We start from the raw sequence: 21401 nt of genomic DNA on the forward strand, positions 1-21401 counted from the left end.
TTTCAACCTCCTTGAATTGTGTGTAAAATTCTTTTAGGCAGACAAGAGTACCATAAGTGAATAATGCCACAAAAAAATCATTAGGTATGAAAATCTAAGAGATGATGCAACCATGCTTGAGTTAACAATAAAAGGATCAACATTTTATAAAGAAGAAATACACTGTTGAATCTACTGGGCATTCATTTTTGTGGTAAAACAGTCCCATTGCATCCAACTAATCTCGTGATTAAGATTCAAATAGGTTCAAAATGATTGATTTGTACCGGCCTATCAAAACAGAAGACGTTCTAGTTGTAATCTTTCTGAATAGCAATAGTGTTTTAATCACAAATGCCTGCCTCGTTATTTGCTCAAGAGTGAATGACAATTAGCTTGATCCCCTGCAACTGTTAATGCTACTGATACTGAAATAAACAGGCAAGACTGAATCAGGTTTCCGACATTTCCCTTCGGTTTAAGATCTTCTGATTGATGCTACATTCAGAATGTTCTTAGTCATTTTTAGTCACAAACAAGAAGGAAAATGGCCCCCGAACAGGAAAAAAAAAAAAAAAAAAAAGGTGTTCCAGGAGGGATATTTCGTGGCAAGCCCAAAGAACGAAATCACTATGAGATGAATCACGTTCTAATATCATTGAGCCAGAGAAAGACTCCAAACAAAATATTCACGTTGGCCTCCAAACAACACAACAACAGCAGCAACAAACCTTTAGCCCCGAAGAGGTTTGACTTTGCACATGGTGCTTTGGAATATTAGACCAACTGCTAGACTAAAGCAGCTATTTACACAGATGGTCCCGAGTCTCGATGTTCTTCACATCGGAGCAAACCTCATAGAGGATTCAGGTTTGCCAGTATCTTCCTCCGAACATATCTACAAAGACGTTCCCACAAAGGCTCCATGTGTACTTCTCATTGGGGGGGTGGGCTTGGGCTTGGGTCCTTCTCTACCGAGAGCTCTGAGGTTACCCATGGGGGGATCAGGGAAAACAAGAGCACAAGCATTTTCTGATTCTGAGAATTTCTGAGATGCCTTTTGTTTCACTGGCGCTGGTGAACCAGTGATAATGAAACTACACGTCTGTACACAAACCTTGACCAGCATTCTGGAGCACGTTACAAAGAAAACCTTAATTTTGAAAGTACTGAGCACAAAGGAGGAAGCAAAAAGCTCTCCCTGTGCAAGCTTTCTCTATAAAGTGTAGAAATATGGCTTAATTTTTAAGGCTTGAAGACCGCCTTTAAAAACATCTAAAACCAGTCCAGACTCCCTAAGAGAGGGAAAAAGAACTGGACAATTGTCATTAACCATTTGTTTCTTTTTTTAAGACAATCTTTTGCATATCTGTTATACTGCATTTTTAAACAAGATTTGGTTACCAAGGAAACAGGTTCTGGCCCAGTGTTAATTTGAAACTAAAATATATTTCGGAAGTTAAGCTCAAAGGAAAGAACCCATGAAATTATTTTGAAAAGTGCCAGAATTTGGTACTTACAGAGCCACAGCTGTATGGTCTGCAATGAACCATTCTAGGGACTCTTTCTCATTCAGTGAAGCTCTTTATCTTCTAACAGGGCCATCTACATTTAATACTCCCTCCTTCAAAAATTGTAACTCCTCATCTCTCTGAATTATAGATACACAAATAGCATATTTATTCTTGTATATTATCTAAAATTGATTTTGGAAGCATGTAAGTTTTTATTCTCATCTTTCATATAACACGTTTAAAGACCGCTTCTTAAAATTTAAATATTTTAAATGTTTCTTATTAAGCTTGTTTGCGCTCTTTGAAATTATCTCAAGAAACCCATTTATTTTTAGTTTCAAGCTAAAATGGAGTTGAATCAACAGACTTTTCAAAAAAATTCTTTTGTTGTCTAATGGCGCCACACCTATCATATAGATGATTTTTTTAAAAAGGAATCATCTCACTTTTATGGCAGAATCATTTTGTGAGTTTATCAAAGCTATATATTTATATAGTATCTGAATAGGAAAGCCCATCCAATTTAATACCCTCCCTCCAAAAAATTACAGCTGTCTTATTTAATGTTTGTTCCAAAAGTCATATTTTAATCCATCTCAAATTCTTGCTGCATGGCTCAAAAAAATCTAGAAAACATGCAAATTTCGACCTACCTGTATGTATCACTTAATGCAGTGCTAGCATGACAAGACACTCAGCCATTTTTATGTAAAGCGATGGAGACCAACTGATTTCTCCGTCTTCTTGCTCACAAGTTTTAGATGCAATTGTCACACACACACAAAAAATCATACGCAGAACAGCTTGAATGTACTGTGATCACGAGAACTGAATTTATCAACAGGAAAACAGGATTGAAAAAAAGAAGTTTCTCATCCAAGGTTTCTCTGAGGCTGCAACCAAGGAGGTGGTGTGCCGAATTTTTTTCCCTTCCTCCTCTGAGAGTTCAAAGCCCGGAGCTGACCACTGCAAAGGCCACTGTCACATTTGCTGAAAATCAAACCACTGATACCAGCACTGAAAATACAAATTTGAGAACCAAGTTGTCTGCACACCATGGAGTGCATAAGAGTTAAAAATAGATTCCACCTTGCCTCCTACCTGCATAATAAATATGTAAGTTTCAAGTGTTTAATTTGATATTCACATTAATTAACAATACAACATACATTATTTAAAAGACAGCAAATGCAAGAAGAAAGGAGAGACACCATCTGGTAGCAGAGTTTTGTTGTTGTTTTTGTTTTTAGGGTTCTTTTTTTTTTTTTTGGCTTTGTTTAAAAAAAAAAAAAGGTAAAAATCCTATTTTGAACGTGATGAAAAGCAAACATCCAGAGGCAAATGAATCGGAACTGAAAGGTGATGTTGAAATATCTAAGGCTGTAATGAGGCAAAAACAAGTCTTCGCTACCAGATGATATGGCATACCGAGCATTTACATACTCACATCTGAAATACTAGGCAACGTGTAATGAATTCTATACACAGCATGCACACACAGCAAAAGCACGGCTAATCCTGCCTGCCATCTTAGGCTCGCAGAAGCAAGATACGCACTGCATGCAGCACACGAGCACTGGGGAAGGAGGAGGCAAGGGACAGCTCACCTTAAATGCAGTATCTGATTAATGTTGTAAGTGACATTGCATATCAGCCTCAGAGTCTTGGTTCAACTGGGTAGGAGGGAACAAAGAAAAATGTCATCAACTGGTGATGCAAGATGAGCCCAATCACTAAACACTGTTTAGCAAACTCCAAATTCTGCAACCAGACAGTAGAAGGCATTTCATACACTTGAGCAGAGCTGCTGCACAATGAATGTGTCCTTTTGCTTCTGAGAATCAAACAATCCTTTTGCTAACGAAGAAAATAAGCTGGAATGAATACTGTCATATCTTCTTCTTGAAGAAAGCTTTCAATACAGTATGTATCGGCTGGGAATGCATTTTATAGACTATTAATTTCATAGAATTGCTAACAACAACAACAACAAAAAAAAAACAAAATAAAAAACTGTTATGCTATTGCAAAGTAAAAAATAATGTTATATAGGGTATAGCTCTTCTAGATTATTTTTCAGATCCTAAGTGATGCCGCCGGCAGGCTTGTAGAAGAATGCATGATCGGGCTGTCTGTATCCGTGCTATAACCTCTAACCACAAGCCGTGTAAATGTATCCTGCTAAATGTATCTGCAGTACAGAATGGCAGATACCTCCTCAGTTGCAATTGTATTAGGATGTGAATGAATTTGCTTGAACTTAGAAGCAAATAAAATCAGTGCAGAAAAATAAATTGATGCTAAATTCCTTTGGATGTAGAACTGACCACGGTGAACAAGAAAAACTATCCTTAGGATACTGACCTAAATAATGTTAAGAATTGCAGCAGCATACTTACCGCGCTTGCTCAGAACATAGAACATGCAAAATGATTTTTCTCCTCCCTCCCTCTCCAAAAGCTATATTGTAAAGTAACAAGGCATTAACAGGAATATCAGAAGGCTGTGTGTATATGCATAGTACATACTATGAAAGAAGAAATGGTGTTGTGCTAAAACGCAATGTTTCTTTGTTTTACTTGGAGGCTTATCTTAGCAGTGCTTGCATGATGACATTGACATCATGGAGGTCAGGGCTGACACTGGGGTGCCATCCGTTTTATGAGTGAAATGTTTTCCGAAAATTAAATTTCATCTACTCAAACACCAAATTTCATGTCTTCTTCAATACCACCTCCCTACCCCCGCTGCTTAAGATTGATGAGATCTAGTTTGGCTCTGTGTAATAAATTGGAATTGCCTTCTGTAGAGAGTCCAATACATAATTGTAGGAATTAATTTTTTTAAACAAAAACCCTCAAGAATTCTTATGCATCCCCTTTCAATACTTCCTATCAACACACACACACACACACGCACACACACACACAATTGAAGCTCAAATTGCAATGAAATGTTTAACATGTGGAACAAAAAATGTGGAAAGAGCCGCTTATTCAGGATTTTGAAGAAATGCCTAATAAGCAAATACTATTTTGCTACAAACCAGTGTCACCATGTCCCTGAAGAGAGGAAAACAGCATAGCTTGCTAGAAAAATTTCCTCCAGAAACTGCCGGCAGGTAAAAAGCAGAAAAGCATTTCATTTACCATGCTGTATAAAACAAGAAGTCTTTTATTTTTAAGGAAATAGAGCAGATTCTTTTCCACTTTCTTCAGCTACAAAGAAACCATACTCACCCCCACCCTTAGATCTTGGATATAAGCCAACATTTTTATAAAATGCTTATGAGCCTGATTTTGAGTATATATCTATGTTTTTCTTCTTATCTCTCCAAAAGTCTTTAATTGCCTTGTTGTATCACTGAATATACTAATGTTAATTAATTTTAACACGTACAAAACGAATTAATATTTTCTGAGGTTGCTAGCTTCCCAGCGCCTCGATCTTCTATAAGGACTGGCTAAAAATAGCCAGGTTAGCAAAAATATTCAATTTCCCCAGGATTTTTTTAAAGGAGAAAATGTATTCAGACATCTTAACTTAGGTACTAGGTTTCACAACCAAATCTTTTGTTTCTAGCTTTTATTCTATTTCCTTTCCCAGAACCCAAGTGATTTCAGCTCAATGTGTGGAAAGCACCAGCCCACCTCTATACCATGTACTTAGTCTCTGGGTTGGGTTGTCCAGATAGTCAGTCATACCTGAACCACACCGAATCCTCTTCTCTTTGGAGCACATCTCTCCCCCACAACTACTCCAGAAATAAACGTGGCTCTAACGGAAACAGTAGCTCCTGGTCTAACACCAATGGTGGAACCATCTTCCCCACCCCCCACAACATTGCTCTATGAGCTCTGGTTAGCATTGACAGCAACAGAAAATTAGAATGGAGTGTCCTTAGGCTAATTCCTCCTTTTTACCATGGGGGTCAAAAATCAGAGAGACTATCAGGCTGAGTTACAAGGTACCAATTTAATATATGGTCATCTATAAAGCAAGGTCCTTAGAGTGGGGTGAGAGGAGGTTGAAGTGAACACTGAGGCATGTGATGATATTAGTGTCTATTCAGATATTTCCCCAGGAAAAACATCTGACAATCATGTGAAGATACTCACAAAATATTATCATGCAGGCTAAATACACACGATATGGAATCAGCACTGACCACATAGAACTAAGTCGCTCCCTCCTCTACCTGGGATAATAAATGACAGTGACAAGGACAGTAAGCCATATCAGGCACTCATGAGATGAGTGAATGGTGTCACGTCCTCACAAGGACAGGGTGGTGAATGTGGTCACATCCCCTCCTGATACTCTTAAACCTGATGCCAGGGCATGCGGTTTCCAAACCTCCCAGTGGGTTCCCTGTCCACTCTCTGTCAAAATGAGCCAAAGAGCCACGTATTGGTTTATTTTGTGATGTTCTAAAAATGCCCAATGAGCAAACTTGGCCCGTTTACCAAACCTGCTTGTGTTAAACAAATTTGAACTGCAGTTGAAAGCATTCAGATAGATGAGCTTGTTTAGGCAGACATTCTCCACTAGTAAATCCTGTTTTGCACTTAAAACACACACCACACACCCACACACACACACACACACACACACACACACACACACCATGCTCATGCCTGAATTACTTAGGCTTTGTCACAACTGCAAGTGGCAAGGGTATGCATTTGCTTATGATTTTTTAAAAAATCGTGTGCTACTCATCAACCTCCTCAGGGCATTATACGCAAACATTAAATTAAAAGACAAATCCCTTTTTCAGGATAAAAATTGCAACCTGTTTCTGCCCCTCTGAGGAGTTAAGTATAAGGAATCTTAAATAATCTGGCAGGAGGAAGCTAGCGAAGGACAGGACAGACAGGATGGAGGCAGCAGTGAGGGGCGTGTCTTTCACTTTGATTAACGCTCCTCCTTGCTCACAGTCTTGTTCTGCCCTCTGAGCTCATTTTATTTTCAGTCCTGTGGGTTAAAGTTAAATTGTATGGCTTATGCAAAGTACATAATTCAAGTATGAACAAAGCTTGGCTCTGTATGTTTAAAAAAAGAGTAAAGTCAGGGCACTGAGTCCCAGAGGAATCCTTGGTTTATAAACATTTGGACTGGTTTGCACATTTCTTTACTCCATTCACTGCATTAAAAATTACAGCTGGCTTCCATTTACACCTAATATGGACATTCTACAGTTGGGTGTAAAGTTGTTATAAGGTTAGGCCATTCTAATCTAAATTTTTACAAATGAAAAGTTCAGCAAATATAACATTTTTGTTTAAATTCTTAGAATTAGGGACACCCGGGTGGCTCAGATGGTTAAACATCTGCCTTCAGCTCAGGTCTTGATCTCAGGGTCCTAGGATTGAGCCCCACATCGGGCTCCCTGCTCAGCAGGAAGCCTGCTTCCCCACCCTCTCTCTGCCTGCCTCTGCCTATTTGTCATTTCTCTCTCTCTGTGTCAAATAAATAAATGAATAAAATCTTTAAATTCTTAGAATTAAGAAGTTTGGAAAATTTTATGAAGCTGTTACCTCTCTCTATAATGAATGTATTTAGCCCTGGAAACAATGTGGTCACTTAATTTATCAATGACTAAAAATGGCTTTGGCTGATATTTTAACTTAAATTTTTTGGAAATTCCAATGCTATTTCAAACATCTATATCTTGTCTGGAGAGCTAGGGGGGAACTTTTGCTTTCTACCTTGATCAGAGCTAGGTCTATAACAGCTACCATTTATTGAGAACCTACTACATACTCAATATTTTAGCTATATTATATTATTTAATTCCAACCTAATAACCCTTCAAGGTGAGCATTAGTTATCGTCCACTTTGAGCAAGGAAATAATTGGGATTTCTGGTTACATAGTACATGGTAGAGTTAGGATTCAAACCCAAGTCTGACCAATTCAAAAGTCTAGATATTTCCACCAATCCTCAAAGGATAAAACCTCTTTCATCCACATTCTGCCCTGATGTAGGAATCTTCTTATTGTGCAAAATCCTGGTAGAGGGGATTCCTCTCCTTGAAGCCAGGCCTAACTGGGTTTACAAGAACCAGGCTCCCAGGCTCTGGGCATTGTGGATATCTAGGACGCCACCAACTGGAGACAGGCTGGATAAGATATAAGGTGCAAAAGATAAAAAAAGAGGAGTTGTCCATTGGACCATGTTGAAAAGTTAAGAGTAGAAAGCAGACTAACAACTTGGATCAAAGATTTCTTGTAATTTGGAAATGTTTTATGAGGTGAAAGAAGTGGAAAAGCTTACATTTCCATCTGAGCTTGCATTCTACCAGGTGTGTTTTCCTGGTACAGATGAGGAAGCTGGGACTGAGAGGATCTGGTCATTTGCCCAAGATCACACATTTAATAAGTGAATTTGCCCATTTGCTCTATTATATCTTGTTCCTTTTTATATATAATATATTCACAATTTGTGAGTATATTTGTTATCAGTTTATTAGATTATGCTAATCTAAATTGTCAGTTAAAGAAAAATCAGTGTAACAATCAAGACTGATCTGGTTTCCATTCACAAATAATGTATTTGGCCTGAATAGATAAACTAAGTTGGTATTACGAGTTCCTTCTCCAACATATATTAAAAACCGACTTTTCAAAAGCCTAAAGTTTGAGTCAGAGGTTTTTCCTCAACCATGGGTAGTGTTTCAAATGTACCATTTTAATGATTAGCTCACTCTGTTAGCATCCATACATTTTGCTCCTAATATCCCTTCCAGCTCTGAACAGTTTGTGATTCTAAAAAATCCAGCCTAGCTTGCTTTTTAGGTCGGTTGGCCAAGAGCTGGACTCCAAGTGTCCTGCCTCCTGGTTACATGGCCAGCTGACTATCTAGCTCATTGGCAGTAATTTTATATGCCAACCAGATGGCTCTCAAACAGGGCTTTCTAATCAGCTCCACTCTGCCCGGGAATACGAGAGGAGGATTAGGTTGCTTGGTGTTCATGAGGCAGTAGAGTGAATGGTTGATGGACGGACAGCACTGAGGAATGTGAACTCTGGGAAGCCTCCAATTCTTAGACATGAGCTGTCTCACTTCTATCCATTGACATCTGTGTAAGAATGGGAAAGGACTGTATTCCTGATGGCAAGGATGAGGCTACAAACCTTTGGGACCACACTGAGGTTACCGTCCAGGAAAGAGCTGGAGGGAGAAAGGAAATGTGAACCATGAGGTTTTTTAACAGAGAAAAGGTGGTAAGTGACTTACGGCTGCAAGGGAGACTCTGGTGGACCATGTTCTGCCCCACTGTAATCCTACTAGGACTCTCTTCCCGGCAATATCCTCCACACGTCTCACCACCATTTTGATATCACTGCTTTGACTTTAACAACAGAATCATTCCTGATTTTATTTCTCAATACATTTGTAATATAGCCCCAAGAAAGCCCTTGTGAGCACATGGAGATCCAGAGCATTCCTGCATCCCTAGTCACACATTCATTTGTGGCCACAACTGCTTGCCACTTGCCAAGGGGAGAGCAAGTAGGACAACAAGGTTTTACGAGATCCTGCATTGGCAAAACACGTATTCAACAAGATGGCGGAGTTTCTTCTTTCTAGAGAGATTGGAAAGTAGGGTGAAAATGGAGGGTGGGATGTGAATCAAAGTGGAGGAGGAAGAATTCTTACAGATTGGTAAAAGCTTCCCCATTTGAGAACAGAATCCTTTCCTGATACCCTTTCATCCTGGGCAGCAAATACTGCAAGGCTCAACCTGGAACAAAATCACTGGCTTTCTCTTTTACTGGATAAATGACACAGCTCAGAGAGGCTATGACAGCTGTGACTGTGGACCTCAGCTCACCAGAGCAGTTTAGCAAACCTCAATGAATCTTCACTTCCTTCGGACCGAAGACAAAAGCAGAATGAGCTTTTGTTGTATTGAATTATCTACCTTCATCGCGTCTCTGGCTTGCTTACTGCAAGATCTGTGTGTCTTTCCCAGCACCTAGAGCACCGTCTGGTGCAGTAAAGAGGGCTCATATGGGTTACTCACCAACCAACACCAAACGGGGAGTCCATTTTCTGCTCCCCCTACTACCAAGGGAATCTTTAGCTTTGTCTCACAATGCCACTTTCTAAAATAGGAGAACTTGCTCCATGTACTAAGGGATGGACCTGGGGCCTGAAAATACCCAGGGAAATCTTTCAGGTACTTAAACAATTGTTTATGGAGGGGAAGTTGTCTGGCAAGCAGACTACAGGCTTTGCTTAAATCTGTCCCTCCTACAACAGGGAAAGGGGAGACAGGGATAAGAGAGGTCTGACAGCAACACCACTGCCTCCAAAATGGGCCTCAACATTGTCAAAGCACGTTTCATAGAACTATAGGATGGGGAGGTACTTTGCGGGATGCCACCTCAACCCTTTCTTGGGGGTGAAGAGAATCAGGTTCAAAGACAGTGTTATATCTGAAGACCTCAAGCAACCAGGATAAAAGTCCTAGTCCTTATTTCTAGTATTCTGCTCTTTGTAATGCAATGGACTGGCTCAATCAATTAAAAAAAAATTCTAAGATTTCATGAAAATAGATACTTAATAAATGGAATTTATTAATTAATAAAAAATAGAATAAGCAAATTAATGAATAGATACCAGGAACAGGGCTTATAACTTGTTTCTCAGTTCCTCTCAGAAGAAAATGTTATAGTATGCTTTAAATTTTTTAAGGTAAACTAAATACAATTTTAAGCAAAAGAGTAAGTATTGGCCAACATATCACCTGAGACCAAGGGTCACTTGAGAAGTATCAGAGGAGGAGGCTTGATTGCTATTTAAGTCAATCAGATTAAGTTTAGACAGCTGAAGTGCCCTTATCCTATTTGGTTTGCAAAAAGAAATCTCATGAGTTAGCATGAACAGCTAAAAATAAGTTGCAGGTTTCATTTTCCGTTGTTCAGTATGGTTTTGAAACCAAAAGGTGCAAAGCTAGGAGATTCACCAACGCCTACTGAAGATCAACAGTTCAAACTGTCACCTTTCTAGCATTTTGTCTTGATCTATAGACCCCCGCCAGGCCAAGAATGGTGCACCTATGTCCTTTCTCACTGTGGTCCCTTGAGATGAGCCCCCTTTAAAAACACATGGCAGGAAACTGGGGTCTGAGGCCAGTCCTGAGGGATAGTGGCTTATGTGTGAGTGTCTTGTCATATCCGGACAGGATGCCACGTAATCGGCCCCCTATGCTCAGCTTCCATCTTCGGTGATGCTGGGGACCCCTCCCGTAAAGCAAAGGAGTAAATAATGCTAGAATTTCATGAAGATGGGGTCCTTAAGGTTGTGAGCATGGAGGACCCCTTGACCTAAATGCCCATGGCCTTGTACAGTTCCATACTTGCAAACCCAAGCGGCTCACCATAAATTTAATTTCAAAACCATCCTTCCCACTGCCCAATCCGGCAAAAAGGTGTTCGACAGAGGTGTAAACGCTTCAAAGAGAAGGCAGCCCTCTCCCACAGCAGCATTCAGCTGTGGCACAAGGCTCGGGAGAGCAGTGCGGCTGTAAGCAACCCCTCAGCTGAATTAGATCGAAAGGGGGCAAGGAAGGGTTAATCTCCTTCTATTAGAGGAGGGGCCATTTGGCAAAGGTGAAGAGAGTAATCTGTATGAAGAGCAGAGAAGACAAAGAGCCATTCCAGAAAAGAAATTACTGTGTAGGGGAGAGAAGGATGATTTGTCCTAGATTTTCACCATGAGACCATTTCTTAGATCTCTGAGTCTTTACCTCGCTTTGAAGTTACAAGTCTCAGAAAGGAGAAAGGGGGCATATTCACAGTTAGTACTGGAATACTAGTAGATGGAATAGTTTGATTCCATCTGAGGTGGGCTGTCTCTGAAAAGCAGAGGTCAAGGCCGTAGAAGCCTACTCATAAATTAGAAAAGTGGCAAAATAAACAATAGGAGTTGCTCATAAAAGAGAGATTGGTGGCTAAATCCCCCTTTCTTGGGGGTGAGGGAACACTCCCCCCTTTTTGTTAAACTTAAAAAAAGTTTTTAGAAGTTGTTTTTAATGACATTTTTGGAAATAGTTTAAGGGTCACAAAAAGTTGCAAAAATATGATAGTAACTATGTAACTTCATCCAGCTCCCCCTAATGAGAATATCTTAAACTAGTCTATATAGTACCTTGTCTAAAGTGAGAAACTGACATTGGTGCAATATTATTAATTCAGATATGGACCTTATTTGGGTTTCATCTGTTTTTACCTGCTCTGTATGTGTGTGTGCAGTTCTACGAAATCTTATCACATGCATAGATCGGAGCAGCCATCAACACAACCAAGATCGAGAACTATGCCGTACCTACACAGAAATCTTACGCTAACCCTCTTGAGTCACATCTTCCTCCAGCACTAACTTCTGGGACTGATCTATTCTCAATCACTATAGTTTTGTCTCTTTGAGAATGTTACAAGTGAAATCATATAGTATGTAACCCTTTGAATAACCCTAGGAATAGTGCTTTCTTTCCCCCAGCATAGTGCCTTTAGATCCATTCAAGTTGTACGTAAAGAATATGTACCCTTCTATTGCTGAGTAGAATTCCATGGTACGGGTGTACCACAGTTTTGTTATCCAGTCTCCCCGTAAGGGACATCTGGCTGGATTCCTGGTTTAAGCTATTAGAAATAAAACTACTATGAATATTGATATATGGTCTCTTATATAAGTTTTCATTTCTCTTGTGTAAACACTCAGGAGTGGGACTGTATGGTAAATGCATGTCACACTCTTTTCCTGAATGTCTGCACCATTTCTGTTCCCACCAGCGGTGCAGAAACAATCCCATTTCTCCAAATCCTTGCCAGCATATGGGTACATCAGTATATGTCATTTTAGCCATTCTGATAGATGTGTAGGGATTCCTTCTGCTGGTCCAGTCAAGATGGCGGCCAAGTCGGGGGGAGGGTGGCTTCAGAGTTTGGGTGTTGAGGCTTCAGATATCCCTCACTGTTCCAGCTTTCCTAATACTTGTCTACTTGTCTGAAAATACTTGTGTGACATTTCAGTGGTGGAAAATGGGGCTCTTCCTATTGGGTGAGCCTTTAGGTTGGTCTAGTTGCTCCTGACTAGAATAATGGGACATCATTGTCTGGGAATGCTGGACTTCTTTGAGGCAGTACCTCTTGGCCCAACAGGAAGACTTGGTACCAACATCACTCTCCCAAGAAGTGATATGAAAGCCATGATATGACAGCCATGGAGCAGAGAGACAGAACTTGCCTGGGCCAGGGTTGTCCAGCAGCCTTGGCCAGAGGCTGTGTGAATGCTTTTTATTCCTAAAGTTAGCTACTCATTAGCAAGGGGTGTGGGGAGTGGACATGGAGTCAGCATAGACAGGGAAGGATGGGATCTCCAGTGGCATGTTGTCAGATCACAGGCCGCACTGAACACATTCTGCCCTTGGACTTCCTACTCTGTGTATCACCTATGTTTCAACAGCAGCATGTGGGCACCTTGTCTGGATGTCACAGAACTCCAGCATCTACCTCCTGAGGGTTAATCTGGAGGCACTGCTATCACCACCACATTGACCTTCTTGGCCTAGGGATCCAGGTCTTGCCAGTAATTAGAACTCAGTATCAGGAGGTGCCTCGGCCAAGGAATTTGTAAAGGATGCCAGGGAGAAGGGCTTTGCGTAGAGCCAACATCATAGTGATGACTTGAGCTGCCTCATCCATGTCTGGGAAGTCACCCTCCCTCCATCTGCTGTACCCCTCATTAAAGGAAGGTTGTCGAGCTTCCCAGAATCCATACTCATCCTGACCCTGGCTCTATGAGTTTGGACCAGAAGGCCAAAAATCAGGAGAGCAGTGATCCTATGTGGGAACAGCCAAGAGATAATGAAGACTCTGCCCAGAAGCAGTGAAGCTTAGTGATCACAGGCAAATTCCCGGGCACCTACTATGAATAAAGGGTGCAGCAGAGGTGTTCCTTCAGGGGTTGGCTCTTGCCCTTCACCTGGTGCTGTCACAGGAGGGAGATATGTGTTTGGGCATGGAGGAATCCAAATGGTGATTTATAGAGCCCGCACATGAACTAGGGACCAACAGGAGCTAAGCAGTTTGTGAAAGCTGAACTTGAAACAAATGATGTAAGGGAGGCCCTCAGAAGCTAGGCTGGTGCAATGAGGAAAGGCAGCCGTATGTCATCAGGGGACACATAGGTGTAGTCGGATCGGCTTGTGCAGTTACTCACACAAGATGGAAGGTCAGACTTCCTCTTAGAAGGCGATCAAAGAAAACTAAATTTGGTTGTTGTTTGTTTACTATGTTCTCTGTTGTAACAGAATCTTCCCAGTTTCCCAATTGCAGGGGCCTCTCCTTGGATCCACCGCCCCTCCTTCGGCCAGATGCTCCTACTTACCTGCTGTCAGAAGGCAGCCCAATGCACAGAACCTCTCCAATTTCAAGAGGCAGGTGCAGCTCAGGGCAGGCACCTCCTCAGACTATGAAGTTATGTAATGGGACTCCATCCTTGAGGCTGAATTTTGCAGCTCCCCCTCAAGATCTGGCTTTGTCTTTTTTTTCCAGCTCATGCCAGCCTTGACCAAAATCTGATCACAATGTGGGTCTCTTTTCTCCTGCCTTCTGACTCTGGACCCCCTGCCCCTACTCTGCTCTTATGCCTGGATCTGTGTGGCTACCCTATGTCCTCCTCTGTCCAGCATTAATGTTCCCACCTCAGGGTTTAGGGCACACAGTGATCTGGTTTTGTCAGGCAATCAGGGTGGGCACCCCTGCTGGGGTCTGGGCTGCCCACACATGTCCTGAGATATGGCCCTGCTTCTGATAAGGCAGATAAAAGTTTCCCAGCTGAGGCTTGAGCCTCACCTAAGGAGTCTGTCTTCTCGCTGGTGCCTTGTCTCTGCTGCCACAAGATTGGGTGGCTCTGGGCCCTTTGTCTACTCAAGTTCTAGTTTTACTTCTGCCACTAAATCTCTGAGTACCACCTGGAAGTAAATGAACCATTCTGGGTCTCAGTTGTTTCATATTTACAGTAAGGGTTCCTGATTCCTTAGCTGACAATCTTTCAACTATACCATACCACGATTAAGGAAAAATCTAAAATTCGGAGGCCAAATAAAAGCCTTTAAGTTAAATTCTGGCTTAGCTATACTATCTCAGGGTTCCCAGTTTGTGGAAATGAGTGTTTATTGAATTGAATGCAATGTATCCACAGTTCTCTGGCTTTAACGTGCATAAGGATTAGGAGGGTATGTTAAAAAGCATAATCTTAGGCTCCCTCCTCAGAGCTTCTGATGCCACTGGGGTCTAGAAGTATGAGTTTTAACATGAGAAACTAAAGGGGACTTAGATTTTGAAATAGACACTGGTGTCTTTCAGGAGGCTAATTTACCAGTGTGCATTAGGAACCTCAAAACCAAGTCATTTGACCTCCTGATTTAATTCTAGGAATTTCCCCTAAGATGTGCACAAAGATTTATCTACAAGAATGTTTACAGACTGATAACAGCAGAGCACTGAAGACAATAAAAATGGCCATCCAAAAAAATGGATAAATTAAGACAGATCAGTGCAATGGAAATGCAGCCATTAAAAATCAAATTTTCATAGGCCACTTAGTGACTTGGAAAAATGTTTACAACATAATTGTAAGTAGGGTGAGAAAAAGCATGTAAAATACAAAAACACAATGTCAAGTAATTCATGTGTATGTGTATATATATATATATACATATATGGACGTATATATATATACACGAAAAATTGGAAATAAATGGATCAAAATGTTAATACAGAATTGTTGCTTGGTTGTTGGATTATAGGAGACTGTTGTTTTCTCCTTGATATTTTTCTGTATTTTCCAGATCTTGTACAGTAGGTATTTAGGACTCTTTACATCTGAAACACAATGATAAATATTTTAAAAGAAATAAAAAAGGAATTTGCCTCACGTAGAGTGAAAGGCAGGGAAGAGTGGCATTTTAGGAGGAGTATGGTTCAGACTCAGTCTGGTACCTGGGGTGAATTTTAAGCTACAGTCTCTTTTGTGAAATACCTTGGTATAGTTGATGCCAAGGAATTTGGGTCAGTGAGAAAGTCCTTTCACTAGATACTACCTTCCCACTACATCCAAAGCTAACAGACTATAGGATCTGGGACACAGAGGGGAGCTCACAGTTGAAAGCACGCCTTCTTTCCTGCTCTTCGGTTGAACTCATGCTTGTTGACTCTGTGTGTAATCCCCCGCCCCATAACACCAAGCAGACGGCTGCCCTCAGGATTAGGTGTTTTTGGGCAGGCAATGGACTCCACTCTCATTTGGGAGACACTACCCGAGCACAATGCTTCTGTGGACTGGTTTCAGGGCCTCCTTTGGCCAATGCACTGGGAGCCCCCTAGAATGCCAGGAAACACTGTTTTTGCTTTTGGATTTTTGGTGTGGTTTTTTTTTTTTTTTTTTTGGCAGAGAGATGCCTCAAACCCATCCTCTCTCACAGACTTCAGTGACTGCCATTTCCCCCCACCCCTCAGGGTCAAACCTCTCTCAGAATAAGATTAGAATCCTCTCAGTTAGACTTCTGGCCTACAGTTAAACCTTTCAGATGACCTTGAAAATTTTATACCACATGCTGTGGCTAGTTAGGGAATGGTACTAAGGACCTCAGAGGAAAGTCAATTTAGAAAGACAAAAAAAAAAAAAAAAAAAAAATTGGGGTGCCTAGGTGGTTCAGTGGGGTAGGTGACTGCCTTCAGCTCAGGTCATGATCCCAGGGTCCTGGGATTGAGCCCCAAGTCAAGTTCCCTGGAGTCAGGCTCCCTCTCCCCTGCTGTGCTCTCCCTGCTTTGCTCTCCTCCCCTTGTGTTCTCTCTCTCTCTCAAATAAATAAATAAAATCTTAAAAAAAAAAAGAGAGAGAGAGACAAAACATTTAATGATGATGAGACTTAAAATATTAATACCACTATCAAAAGCTAAAACACCAATGCTGACTCTAATTATAATTATTTTCATCAACACCTTGACTTGCCATACATTGTTCTAAGTTGCCCAAACCATTTCACATATAATACTTTATTTATCCTGACAGAATCTCAGTTTTACATCCTTTAAAAATACCATTTTGGAGGCGGGAGGAAGCTTTCAAGTTCTGATGAAAAGCAGAGGCTTCTTGAGTTAAAAACAAAACCATGAAGTCTTCAAGTGTGGTGTTTTCCAGCTTCGTTCTTGACAAGAAATCGGGGGATTTCAGCAAGAGAAATTACAAGGCCCTATTACCATGAATTCTTTGCTTTGATGAATATGACGTGGCCTTGTTGCAAAACCCTCTAAAGGGAGTAAGAGAACATTCATAAATGCTGACCCAGAGTAAGAAGGGGGCTTATACTTCTGCACTATGAAAAGAATAAAATCCCTGGGATAAAAAACAATCAACGGGTCTAGGCACTGCCTTCGTCAGCCTGCTGGGCTCAGTTCATGTCTGCATGTCACAGATAACAGGTCCAGGCTAAGCTCTTTAGGTGACCAAAGCTCCTAAAAGAATATGGTGCCCCAAATTTTAACTATACCTCACATACAGAATTAAAAATTTTTTAAATCATAAAATATAAGCTTAAAGTTAAGGAAGCTCCAGAAAAGTCAAATTTTCCCCATATGTCTACTTTGACACTTTATTGAAAATGTTGAAGATCAAAATATTTACAAAGTGTATACTTGTTACCCCTGCCTTGTTGGTGTGTCTGTGAGGTCACCCAGCATGCTGTACCAACTCTGTGGAGGAATCGGGCTGACATACTGAAATTCTGATTTGGCGATTCCACATCCCTCCTTGTCGTGCTATCAACGTAGCTAGTCATCAGAAATCAGGAGGTTGATGCCAGCCTACCGCCTCCACACACATATTCATATGTCAATTCCTGCATACTTAGTGCTTTGAGGAGTCATTATCACATGGTAGTTGAAATTAACAAACTGTGACTACCAAGTCTCCCAAGAGAATGGACCCCATCACTTTTCCCCCTCGACTATGGCCTTTGGCCTTGTCCTTCCTGGCAGACCCTGTTAGACTGGGACATTGGGCAACAGATTGTCCCCACTTGGCTCTAGCTTTTGAAAACTAGCACTTGTCAACCTACTCCTCTGGCTGCACGCTAAGAGGCTCTGTATACCCCATTCAACTTGGTCCTCTCTTTAGCTTCCTCTACTGGTTACTCTGCCCAGGGCCCTCACATCAGGAGGGCCCTGGGCAGAGGCAAGGCAGCAGTAACAAAAGACTAGGCCAGGCACCAGGCTCCCGGAGAGCCTGAAAGGCTGTGTCATATTGGCCAATAGCTGGCCTTCCCACACAATGGGCAACATGTGTTCTCCAGGGTATGGGTGTGGGTGCCAGAAATGTCAAGTCCACGGGCAAAATTCAATCAGAAACCAGTGTCTATCCAGATATCAACAATAAGACTAGAGAATTAGCTCAGGCAAAGACTGTAGTCCATTTTCGTATACATGCTGCTGAAGCAAGCACATGTAGTCCATTTTTACTGGAAGTTTTTATGATGTCTGAGGGGCATCATAAGGCACCCAACATATGGTTTCTGGTATTTACCAGCAGGGGAATTCTCTGCTAAGACCAACAATGGCAAAAAGGCTACATAAAGTATAAAATTAATTCAGAGTTCTCCAAACAGGGGTTATGGCCTTACTCATTATTTCAGTATGTTTTGAAACTTTTCTTGAGAAGAAAAAGCTAGAATTATGTATCAAAGCCTTATGGTTGTACTAATCTCTCCATTCTGAGCCTTTTAAATCTACTTTTAAATGTTTCTCTAATAACTTGGTGTGAAGATCCCATCTTAGTCAGGGATTCCACCTCCCCCACACCACCCATACTCACGAGATTAAAAAGCATCCCAAACCTGGAGTAGATCAGGCAGGGTAGCTTCTGAAAGCTCCCAGGAGCAGAAAGAATCATGAGCTAAAGAAACCACAAGATTTCCAATAGGCTACCAGAGCTCAAAGTTGGGGGGACAGAATTCATCCAACTAGCATGACTAGACCCTAAAGCAGGAAACAAAACCAAAATGTTCCTAGACCAAGAGGACCCTGGAGGGGAAAACAAGGGGAAGAATGTCCTTCTTCATATACCAGCCACTGGCAGCATGGTAGAACTCATATAAAGGTTCAGGGTTGGAAAGAACAGAAAGGTCTTGAAAAATCTCACTCACTGCTCCTTACCGATACGGCCAGATGTTACTGAAGAGAGATGGTCAGGGAATACTAAATATCTGATTAAATTTTTGCTTGTCTCATTGATTCATTCTGCCCTCTTACCCTTGAGCATCTCTCAGTTCTTTATCATGCTGTGCCAGAGAGGACTACCTCATACCCAGAAACTCCCCAGAGCCATTACTGGGAAGTGCCTGCCTCCCTGGGGACTACATTTCCCAGAATGCTTTGCAGTTAGACATGATCATGTGACTGGGTTTTAGTCAAGCTGATGTCAGTACAAGTGTTGTACATCCCTTCGAGGCATGGCCTGTGATAATCTTCCATGTGCAATTTTCACACACTTCTTCTCTTCCACTGGGGAGTAGAGCAGTCCCGGTGACCTTGAAAACCACACGCTGCAGAAGGTGGAACCTCTCTCAATCTGTAGCTCTGAAGGAATGTGTGAGAGTTGACCCACTACACCCTGTTACATAAGCAAGAAATAAACTTCTGTTGTGTTTGAGCCTGAATACATTTTTCAGTCCATTACGGCAATTAGCTTATCCTAACTCTTACATGTCCTTTTGGATACCGCTGCTTTTCATGTGTGCAGAAGTTACCATGCCTTCTCCCCCTCCTTAAATTTTACTGTAAACCAAGAGAATAGAATTGGTAAACTTAAATTTAAGCAGCCATTAGGAGCGAATGACACTCACCAAATCAGTGGTCCCAGCATTCAGATCTTAAAGCCAGAAGAGCAGAAATTCAGCAGAGTCTCAGTTCAAGACAACCTGATATATTAAAATAGTACAAAAAATAAATGTAAGATGTACAAACACATTAGAATTATAAAACAAATACATAGTTACTTTCTAAATTGTGTTGTTCGGTTACAACGGAATTTGCCACTGTTTTCCAGTAAATGACAAACTTCCCTATTGTCTTTAAAATAAGATTTCTTTACTACATCCCCCTCCAATCATTATAAAATAGAATTTGTAAAGAATGATTCTACTCCGCTAAGTAAGTTCTACAAGACGAGGCGCTGACTCAGGGGATGACACTGGAAACTAGGAACACTGGGTATGATTTCTCACCTACGGGTTCTGCAGTTCTTAGGTACACATTTGAACTTCTCTCTCAGGAACTTAACTTTCCTACTTAGGGACTCTCAGAGCTTGTAAAATTATAGGCTATGTGAAGACTTAAGTTTTTTAGGTGATGTTAAAACAGACATCAGAGGTACATTATATCTGTCTTTGTGTTTTAATATCATTCCAGATGCAATGGCACAAGAAGGAATTAAAGTAAGCTCTCTATAAACACGGTGATGAAACAAAGGAAGAGCGTGAATATGACAATCAGAGCAACCACAAACACGCTCTGGAAAGGTGGCAGGTTGCGGATGTTTTCTTACCAGGGCTACCATCTTTTACCAGGTTAAGTGCAAAAATACTATTTGACAGCATAGGGCACATATTTGACTAGAACAGGGTTTCTTTTCATGTCTAATTACCCGGTTTAAGATCCAGGAAGCAAACTGTTCAGAACTCTGAACAAACATTCTGGCAGTCCAAAACAGAGTACTAGGGCGGGAGGAGGAAGAGGAGACAAAACAAGAGGGTTGACCGGGGAAAGAACGACTTGGGCCATTTTCCCCAGGGTTTCAGCCTATACATATGTGTACACACACACACACATACACACACACACATAGAGATTTTATTATTATTATTATTATTTTGAGAGGAAATGAACTCTTGTCTCGTCCTGTGAGAAGAGAGAGATCAGATAAAATACCTTTGGTGCTGTCTTTGGAAGGTCTCCCAAATGCACCCCATTCCCTCCCGCTGGGCTGGAGCCTGCCAAGCCACAGGTGTCAGGAAACAAGATGGCGCCCCACAGCATAGGGCGCTGAGTGAGGGGGGCCAGGGGTGGGCCTTCACTTACTCAGAGACGCTGGCTCCTCCGAAACCCAGACGTTGCCAGCTCCCTGGGCTCAGGAGTTATAACCGCTTTCTTGCTCTGGGTTCTTCACTTCTTGTTGAGATCAGCTCCACATATTTTTCTGATGATGTCACCCATTCTGACTTCCTACATTTTGAAAGTTGATCTACAAGCAAAACCCTCCATGAGGCTAAAAAAAAAAAAAAAAAAAAAAGAAGAAGAAGAAGAAGAAGAAAAGAAAGGTGTGCTGTGGGGAGATGGAGAGGAGGAGGAGAGAAGCAGTTGCCTCCTTATTTTGAGATTTGCTGCAGCTGCGAGTGCCACTCCCCAGCCAGTTTCCTGGCTGCAGAGGGAGGCCAGTGGCCGGGCGTGGGTGACGTCAGGGCCAGGCCTGAGTCATCGCCAGCGGCCTGGCTGCCCTGCCACTCGGAAGGGGACAAAAGGAACCTTTGATGTCCAGAGGCCCTCCTCTCAGCACACTCGCCTGTACGGAGCAGCAAGCCAGGAGAACATTCCTGCTGTCTCCCCACCCCCAACCGCCCTTCCTACTTCCGGAACAATCCCAGGCAGATTCAGCAAGGCCGCCCCAAGGGACATCACCCTTCTGCATAGCAGAGGCCTGGTCACTCTCTGTCAAAGAGAGAAGCAGAAGAGGGTGTTTCTCTGGGGATTTCTCACCTCTCCCTCTGGAATCCCCCTTTTTCTTTGTGGTGCTGCCTTAACCAAGGAGGAGAGGTGGTATAAAAAGTCATGTGGAAA

General features: G+C 41.7%; 1 protein-coding gene across 4 annotated transcripts in view; it reads right to left on the reverse strand.

Annotated features, from left to right (window-relative positions):
- Positions 1–21187, reverse strand: part of ZBTB38 (zinc finger and BTB domain containing 38) — a 76204-nt gene extending 55017 nt beyond the window's left edge. The window contains exons 1-4 of one of the 4 annotated variants that reach the window (XM_032347217.1): positions 20646–21140; positions 19412–19486; positions 3101–3166; positions 2147–2510 (exon numbers count right to left, since the gene is read on the reverse strand). The gene's annotated coding sequence lies outside the window, so the exon portion shown is untranslated. Of the gene's footprint in view, positions 1–2146; positions 2511–3100; positions 3167–19411; positions 19487–20645 lie in introns of all 4 variants that reach the window. The other 3 variants (XR_004286843.1, XM_032347226.1, XM_032347201.1) reach the window with 3 other exon arrangements.
- Positions 21188–21401: the final 214 nt, after the last annotated feature.

Source organism: Mustela erminea, chromosome 1 (assembly GCF_009829155.1).
Source record: "Mustela erminea isolate mMusErm1 chromosome 1, mMusErm1.Pri, whole genome shotgun sequence".
Classification (NCBI taxonomy): Eukaryota; Metazoa; Chordata; class Mammalia; order Carnivora; family Mustelidae; genus Mustela; species Mustela erminea.